At 30.5% G+C, this 16,004-nt stretch overlaps 2 pseudogenes; one reads left to right on the forward strand and one right to left on the reverse strand.

The window, feature by feature from the left end:
- Positions 1-2,179: 2,179 nt before the first annotated feature.
- LOC124889683 lies at positions 2,180-2,930 on the reverse strand (annotated as a pseudogene).
- Positions 2,931-3,781: 851 nt separating this feature from the next.
- LOC124889249 lies at positions 3,782-5,254 on the forward strand (annotated as a pseudogene).
- The last annotated feature ends 10,750 nt before the right edge of the window (positions 5,255-16,004 follow it).

Genomic DNA, 16,004 nt, shown 5'->3' on the forward strand with positions numbered 1-16,004 from the left:
TAGCTTTGGTTAAATAGATTTTGTTTTTAATTGTAACCTACTTAAGTGGTCTGCTAATTCATTTTCTTTACCTTTTATATATTCAAAAACAATGTTTTTATATACCGATATAGTGTCCATAAAATTTAACCATCTTCTTCTACAACTAGCTTTATCATTTATCTTTTGGCTAAATTTAACTATTGCTTCACAATCTGTTCTTACTAAAACATACACACACATATTCAATATACAAAGATTATGCATGTTTAACGTCATGTAACATAAATACAAAGGAAAATATTTATTTTATTTATTTAAACATAAGTAAAAGATAAAGATTATGTTTAACGTAATTTATTTATTTAGTATAATTTTTTTACAAAATCTAACATTGGTTAGTTTTTATTATTATTATATTAGTTATTGACTACGTTTGATTAGTATAATTTTAAAAATGATATATTTGATTTTACATATAATTATTTTTTAATAAAAAATGACCATACGTGGTCTCTTTTTAAAAACATTTTGTTTTTTGATATAAACGCGACCACAAGTGGTCGGTTTCCTAAATAATTTTTTCTATATTTTTTTAATTCCAAAACCGACCACATGAGGTCGCTTTTATAAAATATTTTAATTTAAATTTGTAAAATAAAATCGACCACAAGTGGTTACTTTTTAAAATATGTATTTTTTAAATAAATCCGACCACAAGTGATTGGTTTCTTTAAATTATTTTGTTTTTTTATTTTTTTTAGTTCCAAAACTGACCAGTGGTGGTCGGTTTTATAAAATATTTTAAATTTAATTTTTAAAAGAAAATCGACCACAAGTGGACACTTTTTAAAATTACTTTTTAATTATATTTTTTTTAATTAAACCGACCACAAGTGTTCAGATTTTTGAAATTATTTTCTTTTTTATTTTTTTAACTTAAAACTGACCAGCTTTGGTCGCTTTTTAAAAATATTTTAAATTTAATTTTAAAATAATACTGACCACAAGTGGTCGATTTTTAAGTAAATATTTTTTTAAAATAAAACCGAACACAATGGCCAGTCTTTTAAAATTATTTTCTTTTTTTTATTCCAAAACCGACCACTAGTGGTCGATTTCTTTATTTTTTATTATTTTTAAAAAATGAATTATAATTAATATAAAAATGATTGAAATGATTATTTTGAAATTTTAAAGTATAAAAGCGACCACATTTGGTCGGGTTTTTTAAAAAAAGAAAAATTTTAAAAAGTTAAAAACCGACCACATATGGTCGGTTCTTTTACGACCACATTCTGTGGTCCTTTTTTTTGGTCGAAAAAACTATTTCTTTAGTAGTGTAAGAAGTATTGGAGGGAGGTGATTAGACATGATATTGAGCAGTTATAACTTACGGAGGACATGACCCTTGATAGAAAGGTGTGGAGGACACGGATTAGGGTCGAGGGTTAGTGGGTAGGAGTTTGTCTGTCGTGTATTGGTGATATCTTAGCTTTTTGAATATATATATTTTAGTATTACCTTGTGCATGTCTTGTATCTGTTTCTATTATTATCCCTTACTATCTGTTATTATAGTATTACATTGTGGTTGCATGCTTTTATGTGTTTTGTTTGTTATATTGTTATCTCTTCTGAGCTAGGGGTCTATCGGAAAAAGTCTCTCTACTTCATCTGAGATAGTGGGATGGACTGCGTACACTTTATCCTCCCTAAATCTTAAAATCTCATCTAATACTAATATATAATCACTAACTAATCTAAAATCTAATAAAATAATAAGTAATAAATTAAGTTTTCATTTCAACGCAGAACAAAACAAAGGGGACAATATACAAGATGGGTAGAAAGTGTTGTGCTACTTGACTTGATTCTGGAAAACTACAAACTACAGGCTAGAAAAAAATATCAATCCTAAGAATCCGTAGGATTTATTGTGGATCCAAGACAACAATAGAAAGATTTGAGTCTTAGATTTTTATTTAGTTTTAAAGATTTTATATTTCAAATCTTGTATATCTAGGTAAGTATATACTTAGTCAAAACATATGCAATAGAATTTTTGTTGTATTCGGCTCAATCCTTTTTGTAAAGATTGGGCCAAGTTTAACTGTAATTCAATTAAGAGAGCGAAGGATAATTACTTGAGTTCTTGGTCCTTATCCTTTGTTATTTCCTGTTAAGTTATCTTCTAATATCTAATGTTTATACTTATCCAAAACGTCCATTACTGCAAAATTAAATATGATATCTTTCCAGACCTCACAAGAAATAGCTAGTTCCAGGCTCCATTTGGAAGCCTCGCGAATAATCTCATTACCTTTCTGAGCAAGACCATATTTATCATCTTTGGTAAAATCAAGTCCACTGCCAAGACATTCATAATATCTCTACCATAGATTTTAGCAGATAACCCAAATTTAGGTTTAATATTACATCCCAATAGGGGACGACCATACTTTTTCAATTTGTCTCTTTCAACTTGGATCCCATAAGGCGGACCTTGGAAAGTTTTAATATAAGCAGAACGGATTCGCAGATCTTCCAGACGTAGAGCGCGTAGGGCTTTGAACCCAAATACATTACCAACAATGAAAGTAAACATGTTGGTAACAGAACCTTCTTCAAAAAGGTCTAAAGGGTAAGCTACATAAGCAATATATTGATGGTTTTCTCCAACAACACGCTCGATACGGTAGCATTACCCTTTGTAACAATAAAGGCTGATAAGTCCATTGGTCCATACAGTTTTCCATATACTAGTACAAGATTCAGCAGCTATCGCGGTCTCCGCTTCTTCAGATGGAACTCCAGGTTGAGGAATTACTCGAAATACTGCTAATATATCAATATCCTTGGTTTTGTACTTAGGAGTATAATAAGTCAATTTGTACTCTTTACACCAACTTTGAATTCAACACTTGCTTTAGACTCTGTTTGCGGTGACATAAATGCCTCCCTACAACTCATGAATTAAGAATTCTCACAACAACGTCTATTCGATACGAATTCCGCATTAATGACACTTTTCATAAGAATCTTACAAAAAAAATTCAAATAATACTAATATTATCAATTAATTAGAATGGTGATTATTAGACCATGGTATTTGATTTGCCAAATACATCATTATGTATACTCTTTCATATATATATATATATATATATATATATATATATATATAGTGTAACCCCATATTTATTTTTTACCCTTTTTTAAAAAATGAAAACACCTAACTAACCTAAATAATAAGAACTCCCCCCTTGACAGTGGTATATGTTGTATATGAAAATCTTAAATGTGAAAATATATGAAATTCCCCTATGAAAGGTATAAAAAAGAAAGAAAAATGCAAAGAAAAGAATAGGCTGGGCATAAATCAATATGTTGAAATTTAACTAAATAAGAAATAAGAAAAATATGAGGAGGATCCCATTACGTCGAAATAGTGAATCGTAATAGAAATATAAAATAAAGCTCAGGTTCAAATTCCATAGAATAGATAATATTGGTGACATTGTCTATAATGATAGACAAATGAAAAACTTTCTCAAGATTTTGATTCATCCACTTGAGATTTTAAATTAAAATAGGGTGGATGAACTTGCAAATTAACTCAATCTCATTAAATAAGTAAACAATTGCATTGGTTCAATAGCATGGTGCCAACGAAATCGAGCGCTAATTCCCATTTTATTAAATTTACCCATCGACGTGCTAATGGACATTTACTTTGAATTAGATAATTTTTGAAAAAATATTCCGACATACATATTTATTTTATTACTATGAGAATCAATTCTACTACTTCTAGTTCTAGAATTTTCATGCTTGAAAAAAAAACCTGGGGCGTGTCGTTCAAACCATGGGTCCTGTACTAGATGTAGCCCTTCTCCGAGCAAGATGCTGAATGTTTATAACGCTCTGGTAGTTCAAGATTGAGATAGTGTTGGTCAACCATTTAATGTGTCTTGTGAGGTAAAATAATTATTAGGAAATAATCGAGTTTGAGTTATAGCTCTGAGTGCTACAGACGATCTAATGAGAGGAATGAAAGTGATTGACACATGAGCTCCTATAAGTGTTCCGATCGGGTGAGCAACTCTGGGATGAATTTTTAACGTTCTCGGAGAACCTGTTGATAATTTAGGGCATGTAGATACTAGTACAACGTCTCCTATTCATAGATATGTGCCCACCTTTATACAGCTAGATACAAAATTATCTATTTTTGAAAGAGGAATTAAAGTAGTAGATCTTTTAGCCTCTTGTCATTGTGGAGGAAAAATCAAACTTTTTGTGGGAGCCAGAGTGGATAATACAGTACTCATTATGGAATTGATTAACAAAATTGCTAAAGCTCACGGGGGCATATCCATATTTGGCAAAGTAGGTGAACGTACTCGAGAAGGAAATGATCTTTACATGGAAATGAAAGAATCTGGAGTGATTAATGAAGAAAATATTGTAGAATAAAAAATGGCCCCAGTTTACGGTAAGATGAATGAACAACATGGAGCTCATATGAGATTTAGTTTGACTGCCCTAACTATTGTGGAATACTTTTGAGATGTTAATGAGTAGACGTACTTTTATTTATTGACAGTAGCTTCCGTTTCGTCCAAGCAAGATTCGAGGTATCGACCTTATTAGGTAGAATGACTTTCGCTGAATGTTATCAACCGATACTAAAAATTGAAATGGATTCTTTACAAGAAAGAATTACTTCTTCAAAAGAAGACTCCATAACCTCTATTCAAGCAGTTTATGTACCCACAGATAATTTGCCGACCCTGATCTTGCTACGATATTTGAATATTTAGATGTTACTATTGTACTACCATGAGGATTGACTGCCAAAGGTATTTATCCAGCAGTAGATCCGTTAGATTCAACGTCAACCATGCTTCAACCTTGGATCATTGTTGAGGAACATTACAAAACCGCCCAACAAGTTAAGCAAACTTTACAACGGTACCAAAATTTTAGGACATTATACCTATCCTTGGATTGGATGAATTATCCAAAGAGGATCGTTTACTCGTAGCAAGAGTGCAAAAAATTGAGTGTTTTTATCACAATCCTTTTTTGTAGCAGAAATATGTTCCGGTTCTCCAGGGACATATATTGGTCTAGCAAAAATAATTCGAGGATTTCAATTAATCCTTTTTGAAGAATTAGCTGGTCTTCCTGACCTTTATTTGGTAGGTAATATCGATGAAGCTACCACGAGGTCTATGAACTTAGAAATGGAGAGCAATTTGAAGAAGTAACCTTAAATCTTAGTGTACTGACCCCTAACCAAATTGTTTGGGATTCAGAAGTGAAAGAAATCGTGTTATCTACTAATAGTGGTCAAATTGGCATATTACCAAATCACACCCTTATTTCACAGTTGTAGATATAGGGATTTTGAGAATATGCCTTAAAAACCAATAGTTAACGATGGCTCTGATGGGTGGTTTTGCTATAATAAGCAATAATGAAATCGTTGTTTTAGTAAATGGCGCAGAGAAAGGTAGTGACATTGATCCACAAGAAGCTTCACAAACTCTTGAAATAGCAAAATATAATGTGAAAAAAGTTGAAGGAATGAGACAAAAAACTGAGGCAAATCTATCTCTCCGACGAGATACGAGTGGAGGCTATAAATCTTATTTCATAACTAGTTAGTATGACTAGTTCGTATGTTCAAATAATAAAAAAGTTCTCTTTTTAATCCTATTTAGATTTTTTTGGGTGAATACAATCAACTACAATCAAACAGAAGCCAATTCTTACGCAAAAATTTAAATTAAAAAAATGAAATAGAAAAGATACAAAATCAAAATATAAATATCACTAAAAGTGGGTCGTAAACCTTATTAGATACCATTAACTCTGGTATCTAATAAGTTTTACCTACTATTAAATTTGAACCGATGACTCCTTGGCGTATGAAAGCAGTACTCTAACCATTGAGTTAAGTAGGTCATTTATTATTCCAAAGAGAACCAAATGAAACCCATCATGTCGATGAATTATAAATATCATATTACTTATAAGCAATACTAATATAAGGAATACCACTCAAAGACATCAAATATTGTTGATGTTGGATCATGGAATATTTATTTTGACACAATTTTATCTACATGCTAAAATATGTATCACAAGCACTAAGGGCTATAGCTCAGTTGGTAAAACAACTCGTCTACACGGGCGCCAATATTTTTAAAAAGTGTTTATCATACAATCAGAAAATCATTCTTGTTGAGAAATCGATGACTTACTCTATAACTTTGAGGGAACAATAGCTTGACAAAGGCTTCGGTTCAATTTGGACGTCAATTTAGGAGGAGCCAAACAAACCCCATCATTGATTTGAGATCTTGATAAGGTGAATGCCCAGTCTATTCAACGCTAGGCTAATGATTATAAGGACCTCAAAAAAATATCTTTTCATCATATGAACTTTAAGGTGTATGAAGTTTCATATTTGATTTTTTAAGTACAAACGATAGAGACTTCATTTAATTTAGGTTTATTTAGGCTAGAGACAAACCTACGTCAAGCTAATCCCATCTTTGAAACACTTTGATAATGCTCCAAAATAATGAATCAGAACACATAGAGCCATTTCCTTATCTTTTTTTCTTTCAAGAAAAAAAAAGGCAGACTAACCGCTATAAATATCAGTTAATGGAAGAGCCCAATGCAAAAAAAAAAAAAAAGACATGTTGGGTCTTTGAAATAGTTCAGATCATTTTAACAAGGATAAATTACACAAATCCCATACTTAAGAGATTATATTACCTAATATCTCTTACTTTTTAAAAATTTACATAAAATCTCATTTTTCAACTTTGCTCTTGATACATATCAAGAAAACCCCACATCCTATTTTTACTCCACCATTAACTCATTCAAAATTTTCTTTCCTAAAATATCTCCCTAATTATCAACAATTAAATCATCTTTCTTCCTGATTTTTACTCTCCCATTAATGCTTAAATCATCTTCCTTCCTGATTTTTTTCTCCTCCATTAATGCATATAATTTTTTTTTCCTCTCCTAAAATCTCTCCCATTTTTTTTAGAAAAATATATTGATACATATATAAATTTATTTAGTTATTCATACATGTTTATTTTTTAATGGTGATTCATATGAATGATAAATATGATATTATTATATGGGTATTATGGTGATTCATACGATAGATACATTTTGTATGATTTTAACTGGTGATACATATTGTATTATGGTGATTCATATGGTAGATACAATTATTTATTTCAATTATTGGGTGATTCATATGATATTAATGGGTGATATATATATGGTATTATGGTGATTCATATGGTAGATACAATTATTTACTTCAATTATTGGGTGATTCATATATATGGTATTATGGTGATTCATATGGTAGATACAGTTATTTACTTCAATTATTGGGTGATTCATATGATATTAATGGCTAATATATATGGTATTATGGTAATTCATATGATAGATACAATTATTTATTTTAATTATTAGGTGATTCGTATGTTATTAATGAAATGTAATGGTGTAGTCAGTGTAGGAAACAAAAGTAATAATATTTTAAAAGAAGGACTAAAAGAAGAATTGAAACATAATTAAAATTAAATCTAAAAAGAGGCATACTAAAATTAAAGACGAAAAAAGAAAAAAAAATATATCTTTCATAATTAAAGACGAAAAAAGAGAAACATAATTAAAACACCTAAATTAAATCTAAAAAATGAGAAAAATTAGATATCTTTCCTAAAATAAAAGAATACAATAAATAAAAGAGAATCTATTATTTCCTTAAATAAATATCTTGTTAGTTTCAAATGTATCACTATATAACATATGTATCACCATTTCAAAAAATCGAGATAAAATATAATTAATAAAATAGTCGAGATTTTATGTAATATCACTTAAAGATTTAGGGATTTACGTAAGTTACGCTTTTAATAATGACAAGTTTGATTTATTTTACCAAGAAGGTCTATAGTTCGAGTCTGTATAGTCCTATAAAATAAAAATGAAAAAAAATTATATAATTTTCATATCTTCATTATTATTTCTTGCTTGTAACTAAGTGAAATTCAATTATTCCTATAAGTTATACTCACGACAATCGTTTAAGTTTAAGTGGATGAAAGAAAAACCGCATATCAATGGATTCAATCGATATTTATTTTTTCAATTGCAGATAAACAAATCAATCTTTTGACATTAATCTTCGGAGGCGAATTACATAGTCATATCCATAATAAAAGAATTAGTGAGACCCTTTTTTTTTTATATATCCCCAATCTTATTGAATTTTGGAAGTCAAATCATGTATGTATGTATTTATGTATGTATGTATATATACCTTTAGCTAAAACAAAATCACTTGAAAACTTCAGCATTAATATTAGCTAGCTAAGATCAATGCACATACATACACATATACATATACAATTTTACAAGTCGGCTTTTAGGTTTATACAAATACATTATTTGGGTAATAAATTTTGTGACCATATCTTTGTTATTGGGTTACTTTGTGATTTTTGAATCTCAAATTTTTATTTATATTACGTTTTTATTCTATTGATCATAACCTTTACACAAAGTTTTGTTATGATTTTTTTGTGTAAAAATTGAGTTTAGTTGTATTATTTTGATATCTTTATTATCTTATTATTTTATTGTAATTTATAGGTAGTAGATAAATGTCAGTTGGCCTTGAAATTTTTTTTTAGAAAAAAGTTAAATTTAATTGTATTGTTTTGATGTCTCTACTTTGAGAATTTTTTTTTGTATAAAGGTTAGATTTAGTTCTATTGTTTTGATATCTCTACCATCGTATTGTTTTGTTGTAGTTTACAGTTGATAGGTAAATTTCGACTGACTTTGAGAATTTTTCTTTGTATATGTTAGGTTTAATTAAATAAATTCTCCATCTTTACATGTATAAAAAATGTTGAATTTAATTATTGTATTCTTGTTTATTATTTAAACAAATATTCTATTTATTGTAATGTTTGAACTCATTAAAATAAGATTCACGCACGAGGCTCATACACCTAAACTAGTAGATATATACATGTATGTATGTATGTATGTATGTATGTATGTATACGTTTAGCTAAAAACAGAATCACTTGAAAATTTCTGCACTAATATTAGCTAGCTAAGTTCAATGTCCAGCACTATATGGATGAATAATATCCTTTTTATTTAGGTAAAAGATATGAATTGATACATGTTTTGAGTCAAACACTGACATTTATACCTAACCCTCGTTATATTATACGCGCACTTTAGCAAGTATATATAGAAGAAATATTTTAGTGATACTGACTGAGTCATATAATTAACTAGTTAACTTATTCGCGCTTCGCGAAGTAAAATTTTAAAAACTAGCAAATTATCTTTTATAGAAGCAATTAAATATTCAAGTAGTCGAGATGAAAATGTGATAAATAATGAAAACCAAAAATAAATTATTTTGTCAATATTCAAAGATCAACCCACACTTTTCAACTTTATAATATTATTTCTTAATTACAATAATTGCCGGTTAATATAAGCTAACTATAGATGAAAGGATTATCATTCTTTACCTTTTCGATATTTTTAGTCATTTAAAGCTCTTGACTAACCGAATCATTGATAAACAACATTCTGGAATTGCACAAAAAAAGTATTATCTAGGATCTGAACTTGAAATATTAAGGTAAACTTTAAACATTGAAAATCACTATGCCACCCTCTAGTCTTGTGTTCAGCGGATTCAAAATTTATATATCTATATAAAAAAAGATTATTTTATCTATACAATGTATTTTTTTTATCTAGGGAGTTCGACTAAACACCCTGACACCCTTCTAAATCCGGCCTTGTAAACAACAATAACATTATGTCTTGGTGTAAAAAAGAAGCAAGTTAGAAAAAACTCAACAATAAACTTCCTTGTGTGCTTGTATTATTGAAGTTATAGTAATTTCTTGTTCTTATCAATAATTAGAGAAAAAGATTGGTAAAATGGACAAAATAATAAGAAAAGAGATGAATAGACTTAATCATCTACCAAAATCAATAAATAAAACAACAATATATATGTCAGAACATGCAAATCAGAGTTTGCACAAGATTGATCATCACTTCCAATCTCTCTTTATATAGAGCATAAAAAGAATATTAAGAGACGAAGAAATTAATTAACAGTGTAATTGTGAGAGATAAATGCACATTATGTACTATTGAAATTAAAAAGTTACACATAAAAAATGGTCACAATCAATATAACATTTAATTAGAGAAAACTGTTAGCTTGGAAATATCAAAAAATTAGTCGTTGATGACAATTGCTATTATTATTTCATGATATAAAGTCTACCGTTATAATTTCATTTAATAGTGTACTAATTATTGAGCCACATTAATTTTAATTTTTAAGAATAAATTAAAATACGAAATTAGGAGGAAAAAGTCAAAAAAAAAAAAGATAAAAAGTCTACTGTTGTAATTTCATTTAATAGTGTAATAATTATTGAGACACATTAATTTTAATTTTTAAGAATAAATTAAAAATTGAAATAAGGAGAAAAAAATCACAAAAAAAATAAATTCCATCAACAGCCTCATGTTTCTCTTTTATTTATATATATAGATTCAAAGACATTAAGTTGGGATTTAATTAAACTTCTCTTTATTTTATCGATTAAGGTATAGTTCAAAGCATGTCTTACTTGTTAAGTAGTGAATATGACCGGGCTTTGCGTGATTGAGAAAAGACCTTGTTATATTTATAAAGTGACTTATTTTAAAAAAAAATTATTTGATAATCATGGTGTTCGAGATAACTTGCGCACACTTCAACTAATTTCACGGGAAACTTGTCACGTTCCAGTAACCTTCTAACAACAGTTACCAAATAACTTTATCCACCAAGGTTAGAATAGATAAAAAGGAAATCACCTAGTATTTTACCTCCGCTGAAATTTTAACCCGAGATCTCATAGTTCTCACCTTTGAAATTTGACTTGTTTTCAATGTTTAACATAACCAAAAAAAAAAAAGGTTGATATGAATAACTATTTCTATTCTATTATCCAAAGGAAAATGACCCTTGTACAACTACATCGTTTGTTTTATTTTCAACTTAGTTAAATATGATATTACTTCATGAAAGTATATAGTATGTTTAATTGTTACATAGTCTATTATCATAACATACTTATTGTATTTATTTACTCTATAAATACTCAATTGAAAACACACATGCTTGATAAAGAAAATATGAATATAAACATTCAAACGTAATAAAATAAATTGATCTTTTATTTAATAAATACTTATAATCTTTCGCAAAAGTTCATACTTGATGAAAACAACAATCAATAAATATATCATATCACTTTCACATGAAATAGGATTTGAAGCAAAAGAAGACCATCATCGTCAATAATAACACATAACATTTACAAATGAATTAGTTGGGAGAAGAAAAAATATAGCAATACGACAAAAACGATAATCAATAAATAGGCATAAAATTAATTAGTTAGAGAAGATTAAAAATCAAATCAGTAGACACCACCTGATACAAAAAAAATAATTATGATCACCATACTTACAAAGTTGGGGCTTTGAGCTGCAGGTGACAAAAGAGTTTTAAAATAAGGTGTAGATGACACAAGTCTTAATAATTGAGTGGAGGTAACAATTACTTTATTATGGACTAAGAAAATTGAGAAAATTTGAAAATAGCCCAGAAGTTTTTAAATTTACACTTTGATCCAAATGTTTACCTAATATAATGGGACACAGAGGAAAAAAACGTCTTTCTCTTTCTTCTCATCCATTGTTGTTTTCTCTCTCTTAGCAATTTTTGTTGTTCATTGTTGTTGCTGCTTTATTCACCATTTTCTACTTCATTATCATCATCTTCTACTTCATTTTCATCTTCATCTTCTCCTTGTTGACCATTGTCGTTGTTGTTGTTGTTGTTACCGCTACTATTGCTATTTGATCAATTTCTTAGGTCAAATTTTGTTTCGTACATCACTTTTCACTTTGGCATTACTTCATAGGAGACTTTGGTAAGTCAAATTATGATTTTTAGTTGAATTTGTCATCTGGTAACTGCTATTGTGTTGTTTTTCCAACAATGGATAGAACCCGATCATGAATCCAACATAAGAGCCATCTATTTAAATAGATAAATCATCTGTTGCGACAGATGAGACATCTATTTCAACGAAAGACTGATATGTTGGATTCATTTTTATGGTTCTATAGGCCGTAACATGAATCGAACAGAAGGGTCATCTATTGCAACAGATGATTTATCTGCTTAAACAGATTAGTTATCTGGTGCAACGTGATAAATATCTGTTGCAACAGATTATTAACCTATTCCAATAGAACCTAAACTTGATTCCAACAGACATGTTATTTGTTGCAATAGGATAAATATCTGTTGCAACAGATTACTAACTTGTTGCAACACAACCTGAACTCGATTTTAATAGATAGTAAATATCAGTTATAACATATTAGTAACCCTTTGTGATAGAACCTGACATCGATTCCAACAGATCTTCATCTGTTGCAATAGGTAAGTCATTTGTCGTAACAGGTTAATTATCTATTACAACATGTCACTCATCTGTTGGAATCAACTTCAAAGGTGCCTCAGTACTGTAACATCAATCCCAACAGATGTATAGTTTGTTGCAACATATGATTCACCTGTTACAACAGATGAATCGTCTATTGAAATCAGCTTCAGGAGCATAACATGAATCCCAACAGGTAAGTAATCTATTGCGACTGATTACACATCTGTTTAAATTCATTTATGGCACTATGAAATCACTATTAACTTTTTTTAACAAATGACTTTATTTAGGTACCACTAATGGAGGGATCAATAACAATAGGGTGGATTGTCATGGTCAATGGATCAAGAAGAGCAATCGATATGTATGGCATTAAAATGAGGGTGAAATGCTAAAGATGATAGCTATGATAGTTCAAAGTGATGTTTCATATGATGATTTTGTGAACTTAATCATTAGTTATTATGGACTAAATTGTCAATCGGAAGAATTCGTTATCAGCTACAAGCATAGCTCCTTTGAAAATCAGAGGGTATCGTCTTTCAAGATAATCGATCAGGTTCAGTTGCATACTTATCTTAGTGATTCATCAAGGTCAGTGTTAAGGGAATAAGTGGTTGAAAAGACGAGAGAGAATGAGAATCAGAATGTAGAAAAAGAAGAATAACAAGACATATTTGATGATAGGCTGGATGATTTAGACATGAATATTCCAGGTGATGATCAAACACCTACGTCCATTGATGCGACCAATACGATGGATAGTTTTTCTCAATCGACACAGTCTGAAAATCTGCAAGACGACGGGACCGACTTTTTTATTGAAATTTCATTCAAGGACAAGAATGAACTATCTACCACTTTGTTTATTTCTTTCTTGAAAAAAGATTTCAAATTAAAGAAGGTGATTAATTCGAGCAGTGTCTTTTGCTTCAAATGTGCTAATCTGAAACTATAAGTGGTGGTTGAAAGCGGTGAAGTACGCAATTTCTGACAGATTCATCATTTATAAACATAAAAATCATCACACATGTGGTTCGGAGCACATCTCGGGCCAAAATCCTCACGCCACGATAAAGGTCCTCGGTGAATATTTCAGGAGTAGTTTTCCCGAAGGCAAAGACCCTTCAACAAGGGTTATGGCCAATCAACTTCTTATGAAATTGGGTGTCTGGTCAGTTATTGGAAGATATATACGGCCATGGGGATTGTCAAGGACTTGGTTAGGGGGACACACGAGCATGGGTATGCAGTCCTGGAGGCCTACCATTACATGATTGAGTCCACAAATCCTGGAAGTAAGACGACATTCTATGTTGATGAAAATAGAAGGTTCAAGTACTTTTTTGTATCCTATGGTGCTTGGATTCAAGGTTTTTGACATTTAAGAAAAGGCATAGTCGTCGACGGTACCTTCTTGGAGAGCAGGTATAATGGAGTTCTACTAGTGGCGGAGGCGAAGGATGCGGAGAATCACATCTTTCCTATCACTTTTTGTGTAGCGAACAAGGAATGTGATGCCTCTTATGGATTTTTTTGAGAAACTGCAAAGCTGCGTCGAAGATACTGAAGAGTTGTGTTTTGTTTCGGATAGGCATCCAAGTATTCCAAAGATGGGTTCAATTTTCTTCACTTCAGCTTACATTGGTTGTTGCATCAAGCATCTTGGAGAGAAATTCGAACCAACTATCATAACGAAAGAGTCGTGACCCTGTTTTATTGAGCAGCTAAAACATATAGTAGAGTGGAGTTTTTAGACTATTTTAATCAAATAATGAATGTGAATCCCAAAGTAGCAGAATTTCTCATACGTGTCAGTTTCGAGAGATAGAGCCAGGCATTTTGTCTGACAGATAGGTACATTCTTATGAATTTAATGTTTTATTTGTGTTACAAGTTTAGTATGATGTCGTACTAAGTGATTCTTTTGTATAGGTACAATATTATGACATCAAACATAGTTGAATCGGTGAATTCATTGTTTTGGTGATGAAAGAAAATTTCCCATCAAGGCTATGTTTGAAGTAATAAACAAGAAGTATGGATAATTTTTTAACGAAAGATGTGTGCATTTCAAGGTCCCAAAAAGAAGCCGATTTGTTCTCGAAATCAAAAAAATAATATCAACAAATGTCATTTTGGGGAATAGGTTATTATCTCATAAAATAGAAGATTACAAATTCAGTATCACTGGTCATGGTGATGTTGCCACGGTAGATATTCAAATAAGATCTTGTACGTGCAGAGTTTTTGACTTGGACAAAATACCCTGTCCACATACTATGGTAGCTCTTCGAGCTCAATACGGTCATAAATATGGAACTGAAGTTTATGAGCACTCATCTCAATATTATTCGGTGGAAAAATATGAAATAGCATATAGTGGGCATATTACTCCAGTGCCTCCCGAAGAACTTGGGTTGTTCCTGCAGAGCTTATAGGGAGGTTAATACCTCCTCCATATATTGACCCAAGCACTATCAAACCTGAAAGAAAGTCATATAAGAAGAGGCGTGGATTTGGAGAATCATTTTCATCAAGAAGAAACAAGTGCTCTGTATGTAAACGTGCTGACCACAAAAGAACCACATGCCTAGATCGTAATCCACCATGATCATTATAATTGAAAAATCTGGTGTTGTTGTTTGTGGTGTGCTTTTATGTATTTAAACCATTGTTGTCAACGTAATTTTATCATTTATTATATATAAAATATATTTTTTAATAACTTATGCATTAATAAAATGAGGCAAAACTTGAACTAAACAATATAGCAGACCACAAGTATTTTCAATAAATTACCCATCTGTGGAAACAGATGGACATTAGCTGGAAGAACTGTAATATCCCGGAAAATTTTTTGTCAAAATTTTGTGCATAAACGTATTGGATCCTATCTTTGAGAATGATTTATAATTTTTCTGTGTGTCATTTCTTAGATTTTGACCCACCATTTTGTAGAGCATCGAATAAGCTTTCCAACAATATGTGGATCACCCAAAACGGACACTCGATCGATGAGTTACGACCATTCCGATCAAACTACGACCATTCTGATCGAACTGTGAGCAGTAAAATGTGCAGGAAAAAAAAATACTGCAGCCAGGCGATTTTTTTGGTCAACTTCAAACGATCATAACTCCTTGTACATAATGAACTGTGTGAGCTTCTATATATCAACGGAAAGCCCTGATAGTCTTCTTTCCAATAAAATTGGTTTTATCTAATTTGGACATCGGAGTAAAATGTTATGGCCAATTTACTTCAGCCTACCGGATAGATCACTGAAGGGCAGATTTGGGTTTTATTTGTTTCTTATGGGCATTTTGGTCTTTCACCACTCTTTTACACCTCTATAGATACCCCATTCAGCTGAGAACTTGTATTATTTTCCTCTCATTTCTCT

Source organism: Capsicum annuum, chromosome 12 (genome assembly GCF_002878395.1).
Source record: "Capsicum annuum cultivar UCD-10X-F1 chromosome 12, UCD10Xv1.1, whole genome shotgun sequence".
NCBI classification, from domain to species: Eukaryota; Viridiplantae; Streptophyta; class Magnoliopsida; order Solanales; family Solanaceae; genus Capsicum; species Capsicum annuum.